Genomic DNA, 8,593 nt, shown 5'->3' with positions numbered 1-8,593 from the left:
TCCTTAACTTAGGGGCTTCATTTTGGTAATTTCCTTCCAACTCTCCCTCTCTTTCTTTTTAGATTTTCTTTTCCTTTCTTAGGATTAGGCTTTGAATTTGATTGAAGGCTACGAGTGTTTTATGCCCAAGTGGGCCCGTGACAACACTCGACGTCTCTTGACTGAAGGAGGATTGGTTGAGGGGTTGACTATCCATCGCAGGATTAGACACCGCTCGAAATCCCCTAAGTTAACTGAAGTTATGGCTGAAGACCAACCTCCTCTACTTCCACCCAGGGTGGAGGATACCCAAGATGAAAATGAGGTGCAACAGGCACCCCCGCCTCATACTTTATGAGATTATCTACAACCGGCGGGAGTGAGTATGCCCTCATGCATGATTTTCCCTGAAAACACAGGACAAATGGACATCAAGCCAGGAGTTATCCAACTCCTTCCCAAATTCCATGGACTTGAATCAGAAAGCCCATATTTACATTTGAAAGAGTTCGATGAGATTATAGCTACATTATGTTTTCCTAATGTATCTGAGGATACAATTAGGCTGAAACTCTTTCCTTTTTCCTTAAAAGAGAAAGCTAAGACATGGTTACATTCACTGCGTCCTAGATCCATTGGCACATGGAACGACATGCAGAGGGAATTCATAAAAAAATTCTTCCCACATCATAAAACGATTACCCTCAGAAAAGCGATCATGAACTTTGCCCAAAAGGAAGATGAAACATTCTTCCAATGTTGGGAAAGGTTCAAAGATTTGGTCAGTTCATGCCCACAACACGGATTTGAAACGTGGCGCATTACAAATTTTTTCTACGATGGACTGACATCTTCCATGCGCCAAATGGTCGAGACAATGTGTAATGGAGAGTTCATTAATAAAGATGTCGACGAGGTATGGGACTACCTCGACAGTTTGGCTGAAAAAACACAATCTTGGGACTATTACCCAAAATCGAACACCACGTCTAGGCTGACTCAATTAAAGGAGAAAGGTGGATTATATCTCTTGAAAGAAGAGGATGATCTCAAGTGTAAAGTGACTACGCTCATAAGGAAAGTTGAGGCCATGGAAGGAAAGAAGGATAAGGTCAATGAAATTGTTTACGGCATCTGTGATTGCAACATTCACACAACTGAAAACTGTCCTACAATACTTGCCTTTCGAGGAGTGTTGAATGAACAAGCCAATGCCGTAAACAACTATCAAAGACCTTTTACTGGACCTAACTCCAATACATACAATCCTGGCTGGAAAAATCATCCAAACTTTAGTTGGAGGAACGGACAAACGGCTACTCCTCCAGGTTTCTTCAATCAAAATCCAAATCAAGTGAAACCTCAAGAGGAACCGGTTCAAAATTCCATACAAGAGCTGGCTCAGGCAATGTAGGGAATTACAGATTCTATGCAAAAGATAGATTCTCATATGACGGTTATAGAAAAAGGGATGCTTCCTGCACAACCTCTCCCCAATCCTAAACCGCCGTACGAGATTAATGATCCCAGCTCTTCAAATCAGATGGGGCACGCTAAATCCATCACCACCTGGCCATTTGGACAGGCCCGTGTTTGTGTGGAGCAGACCCGGATGTGCGACGGAGCTATTAAGTTGTTGAGTCTCCAAGACCTAAACCCTAAACCCTAAACCCTAATCCTAAACCTAAAACTAAAACTTAAAGCTAAACATCATGGTGGGGACAATGCCCTCGACTGTTGATTCCTTCCTAGGACCCACCATGATGTTATTTGAGATCCAACTTGTTGGTAAGTTCACACAGACCTACACCGGAAGAAGGGATGACACAAATATCAGCTTGATCGAAAACTTTTGTGGCCCCAATTAGTTTCGAGGTCCACTTGAGTTTTGGATCTACCTCATTCTTCAGCTCATGCCCTAAAATGGTCTCTCCAAATGGATGGACAGTTGGATACAACATATACATCATGGTGGGATCCGAATCTCAGGTGGACCATAATACAGCAAACAATGGTCCATCGTGATTTATGTATTTCATCCACTCCGTTCATCCATTTTAACAAATAATTTTATGTCTTGAGATAATAAATGAAGTATATATATAAAAATGTTAAATAGACCACATGTACAGGAAAGAATGTGAATTGAACTTGTTCCGTTCAAAAATTCTTGGGGGGTTGCGGAAGTTTTAGATCAAGCTAATATTTATTTTTTCCCTTCATCAATGTCTATGTGATCTTGTGAATAGGTTGGATGATAAATAAACATCACTACAGGCCCTAGAAAGGTTTCAATGATGGAAATCATTATACCCATTGTTTCTTATGGTATGGTCCACCTAATTTTTGGATATGATTCAATTTTGGTTTCAACCCCTTAAATGATCTGGAAAAGTAGATGGACGGTGTAGATAAACTACATATATTTATAGTGGGCCTAACTAAGCGTACTGAGTAACATAGGACGCAAACCGATTTCAGGCGTAACTAGCTTAATGGGTTAGGCCTTGACCATGGGACCCAACTCGATCTATATGTTGTACATCTACATCATCCATCTGCATTTGCAGCAGCTCATTTTAGAAGATGTCCCAAATTGAGGCACATCCAAAGATCAAGTGTGGATCACACCACAGGAAAACAATGGTGATTGAATGCCCAGCGTTAAAAACTTCGTAGGGCCCATTATAATGTTTATTTGGCATCAAACATGTTGATAAGGTCAAACAGATCCTAAACCTAAGAAGGGAAAACACAAATATCTAATTGATCAAAAATGTTTGTGGCCCTAAGAAGTTTTTAATGGTAGGAGATCAATCCTCACTGTTTTCTTTGGTGAAGTCCAATTGAGCTTTAGATCCATCTCATTCTTTAGCTCATGCCTTAAAATGATCTCTTCAAATGGATGGATGGTGTGGATGCAACACATACATCACGGTGGGGCCTGCATAAGTTGGTGACGTCACATCAATAGCCAATAGCCAATAGCCACTAAACTTGTTAGTAGCTAATCCGCGTCTGGATACAGCCAGTTGCGACCCTGACCTACACATTAACCTAACCCTAAACCTACACTTTAACCTAACCCTAAACCTACACCTTAACCTAAACCTTTAACCCTATTCTCTAATCCCTAAACCTAAACCTACACCTTAACCTAAACCTATAATCCTAACCTAAACCTAAACCTAAACTCAAAAACCTAAACCTAAACCCGATCCCGAACCCGAATTCCTAAACTTAAACCTAAACCTAATCTCTAATCCCTAAACCTAAACCTACACCTAAACATAAACCTATAACCTTAACCAAAACCTAAACCTAAACTTGAAAACCTAAACCTATAGTCGATCCCGAACCCGAATCCGAATCCCTAAACCCTAAGCCTAAACCTAAACCTAAACCTACACCTTAACCTAGACCTATAACCCTAACCTCAACCTAAACCTAAACTTGAAAACCTAAACCTAAACCCGATCCCGAACCCGAATTCCTAAACCTAAACCTAAACCTAAACTCGAAAACCTAAACCTAAACCCGATCCTGAACCCGAACCCGAATCCGAATCCCTAAACCCTAAGCCTAAACCTAAACCTAAACCTAAACCTACACCTAAACGTAAGCCTATAACCTTAAACTAAACCTAAACCTAAACTTAATTCACTTAACTTAAACCTACACCTAAACCCAAACCTATAACCCTAACCTAAACCTAAACCTAAATTAGAAAACCTAAACCTAAACCCGAACCCAAACCCGAATTCCTAAACCTAAACTCGAAAACCTAAACCTAAACCCGATCCCGAACCTGAACCCGAACCCGAATTCCTAAACCTTAAGCCTAAACCTAAACCTATTCTCAAATCCCTAAACCTAAACCTACACCTTAACCTAGACCTATAACCCTAACCTCAACCTAAACCTAAACTTGAAAACCTAAACTTTAACTCGATCCTAAACCCGAATTCCTAAACCTAAACCTAAACCTAAACTTGAAAACCTAAACCCGATACCGAACCAGAACCTAAATCCGAATCCCTAAACCCTAAGACTAAACCTAAACCTAAACCTATTCTCAATCCCTGAACTTAAACCTAAGCCTATTGAAAAGGCCAAGCTATATGTCCTAGAGGGTGGGGGGGTGTGAATAGGACTATGCCAAATTAAAATGATAACAGCGAAAATTAAAAAATTAAAGGAAAGATACACTATAATCAATTCACAATACAGAAATGTAAAGCAACCTTAAAATTCTAGTATTGAGAAGTTGATACAAATATTGTTCTAAGGACAACCTTGCAATATAAAAACCAAGGGATTATGGCAGGACAACCTTATTAGAACGATATAAGCATCAAAAACTCAAACTAAAGAGGAATAAAAAGAAATAGCAAGAATTGAAATCTTACACTATTACAACATTCCCCACAATGCTTGAAATGTAAATGATTACAACATTCACATCCACAAATACATCCCACAAACTGGAATGATAAAAGATATAGAAAATAAATCACACATCCAAACACAAAGAATTATAGTGGTTCGCTTGTGTGTACACCAACTGTTCAACAACAGCCACATAGCTACTCCACTCCTAATATCCTCACACGGTGGATATTAACATTCACTATGAAAATAGGTTTTTCTCAGGTTCACCTAAAACCCTCACAATTGTGTCTTTCAAGTGGGCTTACACAATTCAAAAACCCCACACTCTGAGTTTTCTGGATCTCCTCAGATAACCAAAACAATGAGATTTTTCTGCTTCAATCTTAAAAGAAACCAAAAGTAGAAGATTTACACAAATGTAAAATACCTAGATTTCTCCTTTTTGTTGTAGCCCAAAAGAACCAAGATGGAGTAGAAGTTCGAATAGAAGATCAATGTTCAATACTCACTTATGAAATGGTTCTAGGTTCTAATTGATTTTAAATCAAATCAAGTTGGGGTAGCTCTATTTGATTTTGATTCCAAGAAGTGAAATATCAGAATTCCTCTTTCAAATCAAATTGGAATGTAGAAACAAAATCAAATACGAAAGCTAATAAAAAGAGAATATTAAATATGCACAATCTAGCTTAAGAAGATTACAAACTTATCTATCAGAGTGATGCCTTGATTTTACTTGAATTGGATATCAAACTCTAAAAATCATGCTCTATTTATAGTTACAGAAATCACATCTACGACTGGTCCTGTGGACACTACAACTGGTCGTAGGACGAACTGATTTGTGAAATTTTGAGCGTGATTAGATAAAACCGTTCCATGACTGGTCGTAGGACCTTCATGACCGGTCGTGAGACCTCCATGACTAGTCATGACTTGTCCACGATTGGTCGTGAGGAGCCAGGAATAGTTGTTGGAGTTTGAGTCCTAGCTGATGGACTGGTCGTGAACGAGTCGTGCACTATTCACATGACCAGTCGAGTAGACTCCAGGACTGGTCGTGGCTTAACAAAAAATTTTGAAAATTTACAACAACATAGGACTGGTTGTGAAATTTCTTGGACTGATCGAGCCAGTGCTAGAATTGGTCGAACAGAGTCTAGGACTAGTCTAAGAACTGACTTAAACACTTATAAAATAAGCAATTGACTTATGTATCCGAAATGACCTACCCTAAGGTCATTCTAAGGTCTTTCATACCTTAAACATGAAGATGAACATTGAACCTTCTTTTCTTCAGATGATGGATGATCTTTGATGTTCATAAAGCTTGAACTTGAGATTTTTAGAAGCTTGAATTCATAGTTCTTGAGTTGTACTTCACCTTGAGTCTTGAACAAGATCTCACCTTTCGATGCAGCTTTAAAACTTTGAAGCTTTCAGAAGAGAACAATGTACTTGATCTTGCAGTTCTTGAAGTAGATCTTTGTTCTTGACTTAAAGCATTGTCCTTGAACATGTGATGCATTGCCTTGAACATATATATCAATGTGCTACACAAGACATAGACTGAGGTTTTGGCACTACAAAATTTGACAATCAAAGGAGCATGAAACCATAACACTTACAATCTCCCCCTTTGTCAAATTTGTGACAAAACACACTCAAAAAATAAGAGAAGCATCTCAATAAAGAATCATGCACCAGTTATAAAAGAAAACCACTTATAGCATGGTTAAAGAGTCATGCACCAGTTATCATCAACTTAAACTAGTCAAAACACCTCCTTACTTACTCCCCCTAAGTAGCACACATATATCCATAAAAAAGTACTACTATCTAATCCATTTCCATACAAGCATACCAAAATATTGTCCCCCTTTTTGTCACAATATGACAAAGGAAGCAACAAAGATATGGAAGAGGAAAAGAAAGAGGAATGAGGAAGCAAACTAGTCAAGTTATGAAAGAGATAAGCAAATTCAAAGATCACATATCATTAACCAGCATAAACCAAATTCATCCAAAGTCAGTCTAAAAAAAAGAGTTAAGTATCACAAGAGTTATTACAGCCTAAAAAAAAAAAAAAAACTTAATCAAATCTAGAAGATGGTGTAGGAATAAATGGATCAATTTGGTGTAAACTCTTATTTAAGCGCCTCATATATTTACGCATATAAGCAAATTAAGAATCTTGAGTTACACGAATCTGAGCCACCTGTTCCTCAAGAGATTGTAATCGCTCAGCAAAATTAAAAGGTTGATAGTTAGGGTCAGCCTCAGAATCTGATTCAATCTTATTGAAGATATCATCCATATTTATATCATCAGGAGGTAGTTCGCCTTCTTCTTCATTCACTACTTTAGCTCTACCACCACCATCCACTTGGTCATCGCCAACCTTAAATTCATCTTGTTAATATTGGAGTTGTTGAAAATAAGGTGATGAATAGGAGCCTCTCCAATAGGCATAGCAACTAGCATGTGAGTAGCTAACACAGTCATAAGATATGCAAATGGAATATCACTATGTCCAGGATAGAGACAAAATTGAATGATAGAATAACAGATCAAAGAAGGAAGACAGATATTTGTGCCTGAAATGATGGAATGAAAAATTTGAACCATAAAGGAAGTCAGTTCTGTTTTGTTACTAAAACGTGGATACAGATTTGAAATAAATATTCGATGAAAAACCCTGTATTTGGGTAATAAGTACTTGGAAGCAAGCACATTTCCATTTTGACTCTATTGTGCATCTATGTTGCATAATGCTTTAGTAAGCATGTGTTTTTCTGATTCTAAGGGTTTCTCAACTAAAGTGTGAATCGAAATACCCTCGTCATTAGCAGGTCTATCCATTAGAGCCGAAATCAGATGATAGTCAATTTCAAATGGGCCATCTCTAGTAACAATTTTAAAAGTTAAATTTTCTGTAGAGAAATAAGAAATGCATGCGAACATAGCCTACGCAATAGACCGGTATGCCAACCCACCCCAATGTAGAATGTTAGTCCATCTTACGGCTTGGAGAAGTGGAAGGAGACCAAAAGGAGCAATGTGTTCAATATGCATAGGTCGCTCAACAATAACATTACGCAATCTTAAATCCCCACATATAAGGGATCATCTTTGGGTAACCGAAAATGACGCCTTGTTAAAAGTGTCGATCTAGATGAGGAAGCACCACGGGAAGTTTTCTTTTTACCTATAGCATCCATTTACAACTAAGAAATGAGGAATTAAGAAGTTGTAAAAGATGTAGAGTGGGTTTCTTCAAAATCAAATTTTAGAGAAGAAAACTCCAAAAACTTCAAGAAAACTTGAAATCAAGCACTCCAAGGAAGAAAATGAAATGATTAAAGCTTGAAATTATAAGAAAAACTGAAATAATGCACTAACCTTAATGAATCAAGAAGATGGGTACGACTAGTCGTGCTACGGCCCATTGGAAAAAAAAAAGAGGAAATGAGGAAGAAAGGGTTTTTTCCTAAATTAAAAGATCTAGCGCACTACACGACTGGTCGAGTATGTCCTTGACTAGTCGTGTATCGACAAAAATATGCATTTTCTCATAAATTTGAAATTTAAACAATTAAATTAACAAATATATAAACTATAATATAGAAATGCATGAATAATCAATTTAAATTGAACATTCCAAGATCAAAATTTTAATTTATTAAACCTGCTTTAGTTGAGTAGTTTAATGAAAATGTCAGCAAGTTGAGTTTCGGTCAGAATGTATTCCAATGAAATTATCTTTTCTTCCACTAATTCAGGAATGTAGTGATATCTAATGTCAATGTCGTTGGTTTGTGAATGCTGAATTGGATTTTTAGATATATTTATAGCACTAGAATTATCACAATATAAAATCATTGAATCCTGTATAATTCCATAATCGCTTAACATTCTATTCATCCATACAAGCTGAGTACATGCATTTTCAGTAGCGATGTATTCAGCCTCAGCAGTTGAGAGTGATATGGAACTTTGCTTCTTACTAAACCAAGAAACTAAATAATTTCCAATATAGAAACAACCCTCACTAGTTGATTTCCTATCATCGATATTACCAGCCCAATCAGCATTTGTGTAACTAGCCAATTAAACACTAGTATCATATGGATACGAGAGACCCAAATTAGCTGAACTTGCGACATATCGCATAATCTGCTTAACAACAGTTAGATGGGACTCTTTGGGGTCAGATTGATAT

The 8,593-nt window shown here is 37.5% G+C and overlaps 1 non-coding gene across 1 annotated transcript; it reads right to left on the bottom strand.

Moving 5' to 3' along the window:
• Window positions 1–679: 679 nt before the first annotated feature.
• Window positions 680–786, bottom strand: LOC131235950 (small nucleolar RNA R71). The gene has a single exon (XR_009166460.1). It is a non-coding gene; the product is annotated as a small nucleolar RNA R71 (small nucleolar RNA).
• Window positions 787–8,593: the final 7,807 nt, after the last annotated feature.

Source organism: Magnolia sinica, chromosome 19, assembly GCF_029962835.1.
Source record: "Magnolia sinica isolate HGM2019 chromosome 19, MsV1, whole genome shotgun sequence".
NCBI lineage: Eukaryota > Viridiplantae > Streptophyta > Magnoliopsida > Magnoliales > Magnoliaceae > Magnolia > Magnolia sinica.
This window is presented reverse-complemented; position numbering and strand designations above follow the sequence as displayed.